Source organism: Equus przewalskii, chromosome 10 (assembly GCF_037783145.1).
Source record: "Equus przewalskii isolate Varuska chromosome 10, EquPr2, whole genome shotgun sequence".
Lineage (NCBI taxonomy): Eukaryota > Metazoa > Chordata > Mammalia > Perissodactyla > Equidae > Equus > Equus przewalskii.
The window spans coordinates 41,620,112-41,635,388 of record NC_091840.1 but is presented as its reverse complement, the minus strand read 5'-3'; the positions used below and the strand labels follow the sequence as shown (position 1 = coordinate 41,635,388).

The window sequence follows — 15,277 nt, the reverse complement described above, 5'->3', positions numbered from 1 at the left end:
AACGCAGCAGCTCGGGCCCGGGGCAGACCTCCTGGGTCAGAGTCTGCACTGTGACGAGAGCCCAGGGGGTTCGTGTGCACGTAGGAGGGTAGGAGGGTGGGAGTTTGGGAGGCACCATGCTAGGTGACCACCTTCTTGACTTCATCCTGGATGCCCTGCTGGACACTGGAGCCTGGCATGTCCCTCTCTCCACACCTCCAACCTCCTACCATCTGAGTAGGAGCGGGGAGGGGAGAAGCGGGCATGGAGCCAATGAAGCAGAGACCAAACCCAAGCTGGGGCCAGATTTGTCCAGACCCCACTGAGCCCCCGGCTGAGTTTCTTCCTCGCTCTCACCAAGAAGGAAACCTGGCTCATCCCCTGAGAAGCCTTCCCCAGGGAACACGTGTGTCCTTCACTCTCTGCCGAGTCCTTGACACGCAGCCCAGCCTCACCTGCTTTCTCACCCAGATGCCAAATCCTTGTTGGCTACACCCATGTGACACAGGCGGCCCCAGAGCAAAGCACAGTGACTTTCTAAATCAGGACTGTGGTCCAGGCCTTCACTAGAGAGCTGGCATCCCGTGCAATGGCACCCGCCACAGCCCCAGGGGAGAGGCCTCCTGGGGGAGGTGAGCTCAGGCCCTGCAGGTGAGCCTGTACTCCCTCAGCCCATCCAGGCTTTCAGATGTGCGCACAACTCCATGTGCTGCCCCGTACCTGCTGACCATTTCAGAGAGGCGGTGTGGCCAAGCTGGTACGACCCGTTGTGGGGGATATTTGTCCAGGCTGTGGCACCATCAGTGCCCCCTCCTACATAATTTAGGACTGCTTTCCCTATAAAACAACCACACCCACACTCACACTGTGGTTAAAATAGAATGCATTTCATATAAATATCTCCATCAAGGAGTCATACAAGGAAGGCCCAAGTGGCTGTCAGGAGCCTACTGGGGTTTGTTTTTCTTAAATACAGACTCATAAATAACTGTACATGGGGCAGCTAATACAGAGTGGTACGACAGCGCCTCCTGGTGGTCACTCCAAGAGGTGCAATCAGAAGCCGGTTCCATCGTCTCCCACTTGACGTGCCTGGCATTGCAGATTGTCTCCAAGGACCAGGGAGGCCCCAACTCTGCATTATCCGGGGACGGGTGGACTCAAGACAGACAGGAGGTCCCACTCAGTCCAGGCTGCTACTTTGTAGCAGGTCAAGTAAAGGGTTAGGGGGAAGGAGATGGGGAATAAGATGTGAGGCTGGGGATAATTTCCCTCCATCTCTGCCGGCTGTAATCCAGAGTTGACTCTGTCACTGAATTCTGCGGCAGCAGCTTTAACTTTTCCTGGGGGCCGATGGCGCTCTGGGATGGCTCGGCTGCCCTGTGGCCCCATCCTTTCTCAGCTTGTAGGGAACTACGGCACCAAAGATGTCTTCATGGTAGCGCTTTTGGCTCTTTACGGGAAAACAGAGACCAGTGTGTCAGCTCTGCTGCTCCAGCTGCCTCTCGTTTATCAGGTCCAGGCTGGGACAAGCCCCTGGTCTCCCTGCTTCCCTGTACACTCCTGAGCCATTGCCTTCCCACTGACCTGCTTAGATCATGCTGGACCTAAACTCGGCTCTTTCCCTCCCATAGGCCCCTGCTCTGGTGTGGACATGTAAGCATCTCCCCAAGCTTATGATGACCAGTGAGGCCTGCCTAGAACTTGTCCCTCCAGAGGCTCCAGGAAATGTGGCTCTGAGATAAATGCATTTGGGAGATGCTGCGTACTTGCTCCCACCTCGAAATGTCACATTGCACAGAGGCTCTGAGAAGTCTTGTCATAAAGCAAGGCGTTTGCCTCTGTTAAACTGAGCAACATACCAGGATGCACAGTCTGGCCTCTCATTACCCAGCCAGCCCTGACCTCCAGCCACCTGTAGGATTCCTTTGGGGTCCAGGACTGTTCTGAGCCTAACTCTGGAGTCCTGGCTTCCTGGCCCGTGCCCTTGACCTCCATCCTTAGCCCACATGCCAGCTGCTGTGCCTTAAGCTGGAAAAAGTGGCCCCTGCCCTGCTCCTCACTCAGGCTCAGCTTGGCAGCCACCAGCTGCTTCAGGGTGTGGGCCATGTCCCGGGCCATGAGCACATCCCCACAGACATAGATGTGGCCTTACTCCTCATGCAGCACATGGAGCACCTCGCTGGCCAGCTGTTGCAGCAGGATGTCTTGAACGTAGACCTGAAACCAGAGGAGATGGTGGGTCCGGGCCCCTGTCGCTGGGGGTGAAGCTTGCAATCAGGCCTGCTGGCCATGGGGAGGTGGGCAAGGGGCACGATTGGTTGCATCTTCGAGCGCAGGGTGAGCACCCTCAAAGCCAGGCATGGGGACCAGGCTTGGGATGCGGAGGTGCACTGACACCCTACCCAGCCAGGCCTGGGCTGGGGCTGCAGAGATGGACATTGACCACAAGGAGCTGACCGCCCAGTGGGGCTCCCAGATTTACTCAGAATTTTCCAGATTTCAAAGAAGCATCCCTCGACCCACTGCCCCTGCCCAGTGAGGTCCAGGTGCCCACTCCCTACAAAAGGCAGCCTCTTGGGGCAGACTGTCCCTGGAATCCCCACTGTTTCAGAGCAGGGCACAGAGCCCTGGGCTGCCCAGTCACATGGAAGTCCAGGAGTCCATCGGGGACTCTCTGTTCTTGTTCCACACAAGATGCCAGTGACCTCAGCAATTGGTGTGGAGCACTGGGTCTGGGAGGAGCTGGGATGGGGCAAGTGCACAAGGGCTGATCCAAGAGCCTTCCTGACTCCCCACACTCATGGTGCAAAGTGCCCCCTGGGGCAGCAGAGCTCATGGGCCGTGGTGGGAGCAGCGGCTGCCCTCCAGCCTTGCTGTGCTTGAGCGTGAAGCTGGCCTGGACCACCTCTCCCCGGGCAGTCACATATCCCGGGAGGAGGACCTTCAGGGGGCTGGGCACTGGGATGAACCCACCGTGTGCCCCTGACTCAGTCCTGAACGTCTTGGGGCCTGTCTCTCCTCCTGGAAGAGTGAACCTCCCTTTTAGAGCTGAGAAGATGAAGGCTCAGAGGGGTGAGGGGTGTGTGGGGAGCCAGGACACCCCCATAGTCTGATCTTGGAAGGCTCCCCTGCTGCCCGGGCAGCTGCTGCCTTTACCTTGGGCTGGCCAGACAGGCGAGGACAGGCTGTGTGCACTTCATGCAGCACCCCCTTCCAGGCCATCTCCAGCATCTCCTCCCGATAGAGGTGGTCCTCATCTGGGTGGTGGCACCCGAACATCAGGGTCATGGGGCCACCTTGGAGCCCTGCAAGACCCAGCGAGATGCAGTTACCAGGGTGGCCACCAGAGGGCGGGCTCCGGCTCAGGGCCTGAGGAGCTGGACGCGCAACTTGAAATCTCATTTCATCCCCACAAGCATCTGGTCTAGTATTGTCCCCCCTTTACAGATGAGGAAACTGAGGCCCAGGGCGTTCAGATCACTTGTCCACACAGGCTGAGGCAAACTTGGGAGCGGGCCCAGGAGACTTTTGTGGGAGCATGGCACAACTGCCCCACAGCGCCTGTCCTGCTCCCAGGCTGGTGCTGGCCAACAAGTGCCCCCACCCCGCCCCCCAGGAGCCCTCCAGCTGTATCTCTGTTCTCACCATCCTGGAGCCGCTGCAGGCAGAAACTGTGGAAGGGGGCAATGCCCGTACTAGGCCCGATGAGGATGCAAGGATGAGACGGGTTCTCAGGGAGCAGAAAGCCACTGGCCCTGAAGGGGACAGAAGGATAGAGACCCTAGTCCTCAGACACCCTGGCCTGATGCACATCCAGGACAGGGGCTGGGGAGCTGGGGCTGTAGTTGGGGGTGGTGGTGTTCAGCAGTGGGGACACGGAGCTTAAATTAGATTTCCCAAGTCCAGCAGGCTGCATCATTCCCCTGTCCAGGCACACCATCACCTCTCCCTGGGGGCCTTTTGAGAAAGGGCTGAGTGTCATTGTTCTCTGGGCCCCCCCACAACTGGCATCTCTGTCCCTGCTAGAGATTGGGTCGCGCTCCATAGCAGGCTGTAGGATGGAGAGGCCCAGTGTGAGCCCAGTGCCTTCTTCATGGGCCAAGAGGCCCAGAGTGGCATCCAGTCCTCAGATCCCTCCCTTTCGACCCAGAATGCCCCTGGGCCAGTGGCTCCACAATGGAGAGAGCGGAGAAGGACTTGCCTTCGCACAAAGCAGGGCTCTTGGTCTTGGGGCTTCAGGCTGCTGAGCCATGTGCTGCAGACGCCATGATGCAGGGGACCCTGACCATCTGCAAAGACAGTACAGACCTGACCAACATCACCCCCAATGGCCATGCGGGACCTGTCCCAGCAGCTCCTCCCACACTGATGCGCCTCCTGCAACAGCCCACTCAGGAGCTCTGCTGATTTAATGAGGGGCTGTTTTCCTCCGGGTTCTGAGATCCACCCTCTAGACACCCAGAGCTGGTGAAACCTGGAAGGGACTAGAGAGTGTGCAAACCTCTCCATTGCCACTGCAGAAACTGGGTCTCAGAGAGGGAAAGTGGGCTGTACAAGGTCACTCAGGCAGCAGTGGAGTCAGGTCACAGCTCAGCTTCCCCGACTCCTACCCCAGTGCTCCCTCCAAGAGCTTCTCCAGGACCCGCCCAGTCCACCACTCAGCTCAGATGGCAGTAGCATAAAGTGGCCCCACAGGGTGGCCACAGTCACTGCCCCAGAGCGTCTCCATGAGTGTAGCCCTTGCTGGTAGGAGGCCTGGGTGATGGACAACCTCCTGAGCATTCCGTCTGCTCTGACATCTCTCTGTCTCCCCCAGTGTTCCCTCTTGGGCTTCCAGAAATCCCACTTTTCTCTGGGTTACATTCCCTTCCCGATGGCCCACTATTAGAAGGGACCTTCAACCAACTTGAGAAGTCCCTTTGCTTTTCCTCTGGGTGGAATCTTGTTCTCACAGGACGTGCCTGCCTGTGGTCTCCTAGTCTAAGGACAGGAGATTTGGCCTGGTCAGATGTTCTCCAGCAGGACACAGACAGCCTCTGCCCAGTTTTTAGAAATTGTGTGACTGTGCCTCTCAGAGCCCAGAGGGCTCTGAGGTGTGGGCCAGCTCCCACGTTTGCCAACCCAGGAAACACTCAGTTACAGAGGGCAGGGCAGAGGCATGGTTCATCCAACAGTGGAGCCAACCCTACTGGTCACGGTTTGGACCTTCCAGCCTATGTGAGTCCATCCCACATCTTCTTTCCTCAAAGCCGCCTATGATCTCCTTATCACTCACATGACAATCGTCTATTTCCATGCCCTCTCTTCATTGTCCCCTCTAGTTGAGAAGCTCCATGAGGGCAGAGGCTACATGTGCTATATTTCCACAGCCATGGTGGTGCCATGCATAGAGACTTATGAAATAAATCATCGCTGAGTGAGGGCGTCAATGAACAATCCAGACAGAATCACCCCTGTATTCAGCTGGACTCTCAGGAAGATGAAGACTCATTGGGCTCCTGCTGGGACTGGGTGCTTTTCACATTTGATCCCACTAAATCCTCCCCACAGTAGTAAGAGTGGAGTGGGGTGGTAAAGAACTTTGACTCAGCAGTCAGACTACCTGGGTCTGAATCTCAGTTATTACTTGCTAAGAGTGTGACTTTAAGCAAATGGCTTAAACTCATTGTGCCTCAGTTTCCTCACCTGTAAAATGCACACAGTCCCCATCTCACATGGTTATTGATAATACACATACAATAGGGTTAGCTCAGTGCCTAGTTCATAGTAATCTCTCCCACACGCCTCCTCCTGCTGTTAGCGACTCTGGAAGGTGAGTGTCTAATTAATGAGGAGACCAAAGCTCAGAGATGTTGGAGAGCTGTCCGTAAATAGTAGAGTTGGACGGCCCCAGAGCCTCTGCCCCAGCCTTACCTCGGGTGCGATACGTGAGCACAGCCACGGTGAGGTGGACCTCCGTGGGTGTGCAGTCCCTGGAGGAGGTGATGGAGTAGCACCGGGGTTTCAGAATAGGAAACTGGGAGAGCAGGAAGCCAGCAGACACCCGCAGGGATGGGAACTCCTCCAGCAGCTCCAGGAATGTGGGGCTGTTGGTGAACTTCCACTTGTTGTACTCTGAGGGCTGAAAGCCAACAGCAGTGTGAGTCACTCAGGGTGCCTGCCCCACACCGAGGGAAGAGGCTGTCACAATCCAGTATTCATTCATTCATTCATTTATTCATTCCCTCCCTCACCAAACACCTGAAAGTTCGAGGTGCTGTCCAGGGTGCTGAGACGACCAAGCTGGAGAGGAAACAGTTCCTGTCCTGAGGAACACAGGCCAGCGAGTAGCATTCATCTAACTCATGTGCTTGGAACTTCACTGTCAGCAACTTGTGGGCAGGAGTCAGACCTTTATTATAATTTTGGGAAAGGCTTTGGAATCATACAGACCTCAGTCCAAATCTTGACTGAATGCCCTTACTAGCTCTGGCATCTTGTCTCAGTTACTTAACCTTTGTGAGATGAGGATAGCATAACCTACCTCACAGAGACACTGTGAGAATTAAACAAGAAAATGTGTGCTAAGGTAGTACAGTGAAGCCGTAGGATAATGGTAGTGGAAGTGGCTGGAATCAATATAATTAGCAATAATGATGATGGTAATAATAACATTCAGTGCCTTTCACAAAGACTGGGGCTTAGAAAGCGGCCAGTGAGTCAATGCATTCTCCCATTAGTTTATTAATACAATTACTCATCTGTCACTATGTCCACTTATCCATTCATCCACACCATCCATCCTTTAACACTTCCTAAGTTCCAGGCACGTTCCAGGTTTGGGGAATACAAAGACAGACAAGAAATAGCAGCTCCCCTTTTCTAGCTAATTTCTGAAGAAGCACTTCAGTTGCATCCTGCAGACACTCAGAAAACTTCAGTTCACTCAATACAACTGTGTTTTAGAGATAGGCTAGTAGACAATGGCTGATGTCCCAGCAGCCTTTGACAAATCTCACTCTGGGATCCTGGCAGGGATCCCCTTTGGACGTTAAAGACCAGCTCTGGGCTCTGGCTCCCCCAACTCTGGAAAACAGTCCCTACCTCACCCACCAGCCCCCACCTTCACCTGGCACAGGATCTCAAGCCTCTGCCTCTCAGCGTCTTTCGTGGCCAGCTGGGCCAGCTTTCAGAGAAGCTCTTGGGTTGGGGATGTGGTGATGTCCAGTATGTAGGTGAGTGCCTGGCTGAGTGAGCAGGGGCCAGACGCTTGTCCTCGACCCAGTAGCTGCCTGGACAGAGAAGGAAGAAATCAGGATGGAAAATGAAGCCCCATTGAGGCCTCTGGGGCACACACCCTCCACCTTCCAGCTGCAGGGGAGAGAAGACACAGGAGTTCTGACTCCCGGAACAGCAAAAGGGCTCATGTGCCCAACTTGTGTTTATGAAGGTGGTGCCCAGAGATAGCGCTATCAGGAAAGGCTGAACAACAGCCCTCCAAAGGGCACCCATGTTGACACAATCCTGCAAAATGAACTATGGACCAGAGTCCAGTCCCTCTTAACCCAGATCTGACCTTTAGCAAGATACTCACAGGTGAACAACGGACTCACAGTGACTAAAGCCATCAAACACTGATGAGCGCCCTAGAGGGCAGGTGTTCATTTAGAGAAAAGCCCGTAACTGCAGTCCCCTGGGGTGCCATTCCCAGAGGTGCTGGATAAGCAACAAATCAGCCCAAAGTGATGTGGCAAGTCTCAATGTGCCCAAGAGACAGCATCCAGGGCGGTAACAGCATGGACCGTGGAGCCAGGAGACACGGTTTCAAACTCTGGCTCCCCACTTACTAGCTGGCGAATGACCCCTCTGTGCCCTGGTTCCATCTCTGTGAAATGGACGTGATCATAAAACTTGTCTCTCTGGGTTTGTAGGAGCATTGACTGAAATAGTGTGTGTGCAATGGTAGTGTCTGGTACTCAAGTGCTCCAGAAATATTAGGTAAAATATTAGTATTACGTTATTTCATCAGGATCCAACAACCCCACAAGCAAGGCTCTGCTATCTCTGTTTTGGAGACAAGGGAAGAAATCCTGAGAGGTTGCCTCCTGTGCCCAAGGTCACAGCTAGTAAGTGATGGGTCAGGGACTTGAACCTTCAGAGCTCACCCTTTTTACACTGTTTCCACATTTCTCTATTCTGTCACCAAGCAAGCTGCACACACAGGTCTATTGTGGGGACTAAAGAGACAATGCATGTAAAATACTGGCATGTAGTAATTACCCAGCAAATGCCAGCTGCTACTGTTTGTATTATAATAATATTTATTATGAATATTCTTTATGTCTGTCTCCGGTACTAGGTAGTGAGACTTCTGAGGGCAGACCCTGAGTCTCATTCCTTTTTGTAGCCCAGGGCCTGCCTGGTATATAGATGTGACCAGTTATAATTTCGAAGGAAAAATAATTGAATCAGTCGATCAAAAACAAAAGTGTCTGGGTGGGCAAAAGAACGAATGGAAAAAGACTCCCCAGCTTTTGATGTTGGGCAGATGGCCCCAAAGAAGCGTCCCTTCTTTCTGTCCTGCCCGCCGGGTGAGGAGTGTTTGTAAAGCTGCTTTAGTGCAGGCTGGGGTGGCCCACCCACTCAGCAGGAAGGACAGGGTTAGCTGCCCGCAGCACAGGCCTGGGCCCAGCCCGTCAGCCAGATTAGGGGGTATGCGAGGAGATGCTGGGGCTGCCTCAGCTGAGGCTCCCGTGCAGAGGGTTCACCGCTCTCGTCGAGGGTCTCCAGGCACACAGGCTGGTGGGGTGCAGGGCCATCCAGCACTCCCTCTAAGATGCCTTGGACCTGAACCAGCTGGTTGCCTGGTAAAACCTCGCGGTGCTCCCCTGGCAGGTAGCTCAGACCCCAGCTGACCTCGCTGGAGAATTCCTCTCTGCCGCTGGAGAAGGGAAAAAGAAGGCTCTGGTGATGCCAGCAGGATTCCTCCAGAGCTCCCTGATGAGTGGTCCAGTTTCCCCAGGAAATGTGCCCTCCTTTCCCTTTCCTGCCCTGTTCCATGAGCATGGGTGGCCAGTATCCCCTGAGGCTGGGGTGCTCAAGAGGGTCCAGGGCTGACCAGGCCTGTGGTGTCTCCTTGGGGAGTGCGTAGGCTGCACCTCTGCCTGTGCAGCCCTCTGATCCCCGCAGGGCTTGACCACAGACTCTGCCTAAAGAGAGGATCCCACTGGGAGACACGTGGCCATCAAGACAAAGCTTTCCTTGTCCCCAGCACAAATCCAGTTATTAAGACCAAGCCCAGTTTTCCTAATGAATGTGGGGGCACAGCACAGATAAACAAAATCCACAGAGTCCACAGCACTTGTCTGTCCTGGCGGGGAAAGTTCCTTTCCCGCCCAAACTTCCCTGAAAGTTCTGAACAAAGAGCCAAGTGTTTGGGCTTCTCTTGCCCTCCCCTTTGGGGAAAGAGTTAAGTGACGAAGGACAGGAAGTGAAGCAGGTGCTGAGCTCCCAGGCTGGAAAACTGGCCCGTGGTTAGTGGAGACCAGACACAAGGCACTGGTGGCCACAGGGGTTACCGGTCAAGCAGGTGCTACTGATGTGTCATTGTCAACGCCAGCGGCCACTTCTCTCCTGTCCTTTCAAAGACTGACTTGCTCTCGTCTTTCCTTCATGCAAATAAAATCTGGGCCTGAGTGAAGGTGGGTTCCGATAGAGATTAACTAGGGCAGTTTGAGGCCCTGGTGGGAGTCCCTTTGTCCTACCTCTAATCTAAGCTTCCTGATTGTCTCAGAAAGCAGCAGGCACAGGGAGCATTTGGCAGACTATGGCTCTGTCTTTGCCCCATTGTTTCACATCCAAATTTCCCTAATTACCTCTGCCCTGAAACCAGATCTTTACATGCTGTCCCATTCAAGCTGCTCCACGGCCTCTGCTGGAGTAGATGGTTCCTGATTTTGGAGCAGGAGAGAGAACTTCTTAGGGATATGTTGGGGGGTTGGGGATGGTGCTGGTGGGTGTTACAGGCTGGTCTGTGGAGAAGGAGAGGGGTGAGCGTCGATACAAATAATCAACAACTAATCTATAAATAAGAAAGTTCAAGCGTTATTATTGAGCCTCATGTGAGGACTAGTCCGGAAGTGCTCCCTTCCCGAGGGAAGAAAGCACTCCAGGGAAGTGTGGCTTACAGCATGGTCATATTCTGTCTTAGAACAAAGAACATTCATCAAGCATGAGAGGAATGCAATTGTTTTTTCCCAAAGTCACAAGGGGATGTTTTGCCACAGTTTAGCACAGGCAGAGCACATCAACATGAAGTTGGTTCTCTGGGAAGAAAAGCTCATTTTCAAAGAAGGACTGGCATCAGCATCAGAGAGAGGGAGGCGTCACATCCTCATCTTAAAAGAGTGCATGCTTTGCTTTGGGAAAGTGTTTGAAGCAGATGTACAGTGCATGTCCAGTGGGACATAAGTCAGGCTGCTCTTGGAAAACCAGTTTTAGTTCAAATCAGATTCAAACCATACTGGCTTCCCCATCTACCTCAATATGTGAAAACTTGTTATCGTTCTTATTTTCACCAAAAAGGACCTCTATCCGCCATGATCAAAATGACAGCAAATAGCAGTGCATCTGGGTCCTTGGGAATTAAGGGTAATGTTGTATACAGTACTTGAAGGAAAATAATGCACTGGAAGAATGAACTCTCTCTTTCCCACCCCCTAGGGCTAGACGGAAAAGTATGCAAATATAATGCAGTCTTTAGGAGTGTACATCTCAAAGCATCAACAGGATCCTTGTGTAATTAGAAATGAGACCTCAGAAAATGTGTGTGACTCCAAAATGGGCCCCTTTCCTGTGCTGGAGGTGTGGAGGGGCGAGTTGAAAGCAGCGGTTGAGGAAACTAGCTAAAACGTGTTCTAAGAGCCAAGCACTAACTCCTTTGCAGGAGAGAGAGGCAGGTTGTCAATGAGCCGATGAGGAGAAAGAAGGATATGCTGACTTTAAGGATGTAGAGGATCCTCAGTGAGAATTTGTGCTCGTTCTCCGGAGGGCTGTGCATGTGTGTTTCAGTGGCTACTGTGCTTCAACGTGGCTGGACCTGCACAGTGAGGTTTCGAAAGGGAAGTGAGAATGGAGGACCAGGGCTTCCTGGAGTGTACGTTGGGACTCAGGTGTCTATGGACATCACTGTCCACCCTGCTGAGGTCCCTCTGTGCTGGGGCATCACACTGGACCAGAGGATTCCTTCTGGCAGGACTATACCATGGGGGAGGTGGGTAGATTTGGGAGCAAGATCCACCTGGGCAAGTAGTGCATTTAACAGTGCATTTGCCACGGAGGTACCACATGCTGAGCTCGGTGCTAAAGACTTTTCAGCACTAGCCCGTTTAATTCCAACAACAACCTACAAGGTTCATGTCATGGATGAGGAAACGATGCTTGGAGAAATTAAGGAACTAATCCAAGATCGCACAAGAATAAGTGACAGGGCTAAGATTCAAACTTGGACTATCTCCCACACATCCACACTCTTTAAAACCCATTATACTGGCTCCCCTGGGGAGAGCCTGAAGTCTCAAAGAAGGCAGGAGGGAAAAAGGACAGATTTTACAGGAGTCAGAATCTGGGGAGGGGAAGAGTGGGAGGAGCACATGATGCCAAGGAGCCTCTGTAAAGAGAAACACTGGGGAGAAAATGGAAAACAGAACCTCTGCTTTCCCCATACTGAGCAAGGAAGTTGACGTCTGAAGGTGAGATGGTCAGAGAATGCTGGATTCCATACCACATGGAGAATGTGGGAGGCAGAGGAGCAGCATTGCAGTTCTGACTTTCCGCCGTGTAGTTTGCAGCTACAACGGCACACAGGAGGGTAGACTGGGAGCTGCAGGGGAAACTAGGCCCTCCAGGTAGCCATCCTGTTTAGAGATTGATCAGGCTGCTCAGAGGATGCCCTCCCGTGAAACAGTCCTCCAGACAACACTTAGAAACCACGGCTATTTCTGTGCTTGGTTTACCTCTGGATCCAGAATAAAGGAATAAACTGTCAGAAGTTGTTATAATTTAGAAATATAAATTAAAGACAAGGGGTCAGTTACAAGCAGGGGGACCATATCATCCAAACCAGGACAACTTGAGAGTAAAAGGTGGTGCTAACCAGCGGGGATGCGGAGATAACAGGCACTAACCGGGACTGTTCCAAACTAGTCAAACTGAGCAGCCAAGCCAGCACATTTAGCAATGTTTCCGCCTAACTCCACACTAGTCCCTCAAGAGACAGAGGTTCTAGGAGACACAGGTCTGTAGAGAACCCATCATTTCTCCTGTGTGGCCGCTGCTGCCCTCCCACAGGTATTCTTGACACAACAGCTCTGTGTGCTACAGAAGTGCGTGCAGGTCTGGGTCACGGTACACCTGGGGCCTTGGTTTCACTGTGATAAGTCTAGAAAATGAGGTAAGTTTGGTGTCACCCAAAGTCAGTAGATTTCTTGCTCTCCCTTTTCTGAGTATTTTGGGTAGAAAGAGGGAGGCCTCCACTGTCCTCTCAGACAGCTGGCACTGTCATGTGCCAGAAGAAGGCTGGACTTCCTTATTTCTTCTCAAACCGTCTGTGTCTTTGGTCCAGCTCAGAGTAAACTCAAAGGCCTCTGGGGCCAGGATATATCTTGCATGACTGAAATGGATCTGGTGCTTGCTTGCTTGTTAAGTGTACAGGAAAATTCCTCATTTCCACAAAGAAATATTTTCTCTCCCATTTTTTGTAACAAATTTAGGCCCTTTCAGTATATCATTTGTTTCCTTACTTTTGGCAGAGACATAAGTATAGAGAAATAGTTCTCTCTTGTAAGAAGCACACAATAAGAGGGCAATGACAAATGGCCACTGACACTGGCCCTCAGTGTTGGAGAGACATCGGGGGAAGGTGAGGATTGTGGCTAACTGGAGAATGCACTCTCTAAGGAGGCAGCAGGTACTCAGGTCTGGCAAACTGTTGCCTCATGAGAATGAGAGCCCAGTGTAGCCAGAGCTTCCTTTTCATTTGTTTGTCATTCTTTTTTATTGTTTTAAGAGAAGCTAGAAATCTGGATTTTCATGTGAAATCTCCAAATGTCCAAAAGCTGGCTTACTTTTTTTTTTCAACAGTGTGTAGGGAAAACAAAACAAGTTTCCAGACTGGAATTGGCATGCAGGCCACCCTGTTGCAGGTTCTGGCCCAGCTTTGGCTGCCAACGGGAGGCAACTGGAGCCAGTGACAAGCTGCCACACCAGACATCAGGAGAGATCCCACATACACCCCCTCCTGACTTTCTGTTGCTACATGCTAAGTGCTCTGGTGACATGCTCTGACCTACTGCAAACCACTGTGTCCCTCCCCAAGGCCCAGAGTTGATGATGGGGGCCTGGCAGGGAGTCAGTGGGCTTCAGTGTAAGGGGTGTTCCTCTGACAGTGTAGGAGTCAGGGCTCTGGGGTCCGTCCACTCTGGTTAATACTGTTACTGGACCAAAGCGAGTCTGATCCTTGATGATTTAAAATCAAAACATACACCAGAAGTAGTTGTCACACAAAGCAAAATTTTATTCACAGCATGCAGGAAATAAAACGGAGACAGTAGGGAATAATTTCACAAAGCTATGGCTCCCCGAGCACAGGGAGATGGGTCCCTTTATTCTGTATAGGTAACGAACATTCAAAAGGGGAAGTTTCATTATCGCATGTAGAGGTAGGCACAAGCTTGCACATGCGTGGTTTGAAGAAAAGCTTTTGCATACATCACATGATCTAAAAATGGCTGTTTCGCCCCTCCCAGAAGGAGAAGAATTTACACTGTTATTGAGGGTTACTTTACTACAGCTTTCCACCCGTGTGTGCAGGTGTGACTCCTAAAGTTACAGTGTGGACCAGTCTGGTCTGGTTCAGAGTGGTTGAGTCCAAGGCAGTTGGCATTTAGATCTTCTTCCTGGAGAATGGCTGAAACCAACAAACTCAAGACCCCAAAGTTGTTAGAGAAAGAAACATCTGCACCGTTTAACAAGAGAAGAGAACTAGGTTAAACAAAAGAAATAGCTCAGCGTTTAGGCAAGACAAGAGAAGTGGGCTGGAGTCCATGGCTGGCAAAAATATCACATCACCTTGGGTACTGGACAGTCCCAGCCCTCCTTAACAGGCCTACCCAGTGAGAGCCTGACCCGGTGCCAACCTGCATGTCCTAGAACACGTTCACTCTCCTCCCAGCTGAGAGCTCCCCAGTGTGGGGCCCCTGCTACTGGTGGTAACACAATGCTTTTGGGTAGATGTGAGACACAAAGTTAAACAACCTAGAGTCACACAGTGATAAAGTCATTCTCTTTCCAACTATTTTTCAATCCTTCTGAGGAGCTCCAGAAGAAAGACTCAGGTTGATGCTGGTGCCACCTCCCCACCAGGGCTGGTCTCTCTTTTAACACAGAGAGGGCAGGCTTCAGACTCAGAACTTTTGGTGAACAACATTACCCAGCTGGAATTTAATACCTTTCTTCTCTGCCTTTCCTCGTTGTAGTAAAATATATATAATGTAAAAGTCATCACTTCAGCCATTTATCTGCAAGGTCTTTAAGGCCTCACCCCAGAAATGTCATGATGTTACTTCTGCAGCACTCTGTTGGCCACAGCAAGTCACCAGCAAGCCCACAATCAGGGGTGGGAAAACGGACTCCACTTCTTGATGGGTGGAAAAGCAAAGTCACATGGCATAGGGCTGGACATAGGGAAACATGACTCTTTGGGGCCATTACTGTAAGGAGCCATCACAAGAAGAGTATTGCAAAGAACTTTCCTGTTCTAGCCCTTAAAATTTAAGCTCTCAGAGGGGACAAGTTAACCTCTTTTAGATTAATTCTGGGAAAAGAAAGCCAAGCTCCTCTTTTGCTCCCCAAAGCTGCTCGGAATGGGAGGGGCTTGGTGGGAGTGGCCCAGTGACAACATGCAGAGTCTTGAGGTTTCTTTCCTGCCTCTGGTCAGAAGTCCACAGCACCGCTAAACAGCTGCCCCTATTTTCTGTGCAGTCCAGCAGCTCAAAGTAAATATTATTGAGTACATGCTATGGCCAGGCTCTGTTCTAGGTATTGTATGTGGTTAACTCATTTAACCCTCCTATCGCTCTGCCTGGTAGGTACTATTATCACCCCAGTCTAATACACAAGAAAAGAAACGGAGACACTAAAAGTTATGTTGTTTGTTCGAATCACCCAGCTACCAGTGAACTCTTTAATTTGGGCAGCACACACCCAGTGAAAGTCAGGGGTTTGAACACTATGAGAAAAGGGAATATAGTCATCAGAG

The 15,277-nt window shown here is 51.7% G+C and overlaps 1 protein-coding gene and 1 pseudogene across 1 annotated transcript in view; one reads left to right on the top strand and one right to left on the bottom strand.

Annotated features, from left to right (window-relative positions):
• Positions 1-15,277, top strand: part of LOC103567002 (nitric oxide synthase, inducible-like) — a 198,907-nt gene that overhangs the window by 158,873 nt on the left and 24,757 nt on the right.
• Positions 846-15,277, bottom strand: part of LOC103552530 (nitric oxide synthase, inducible-like) — a 30,536-nt pseudogene continuing 16,104 nt past the window's right edge.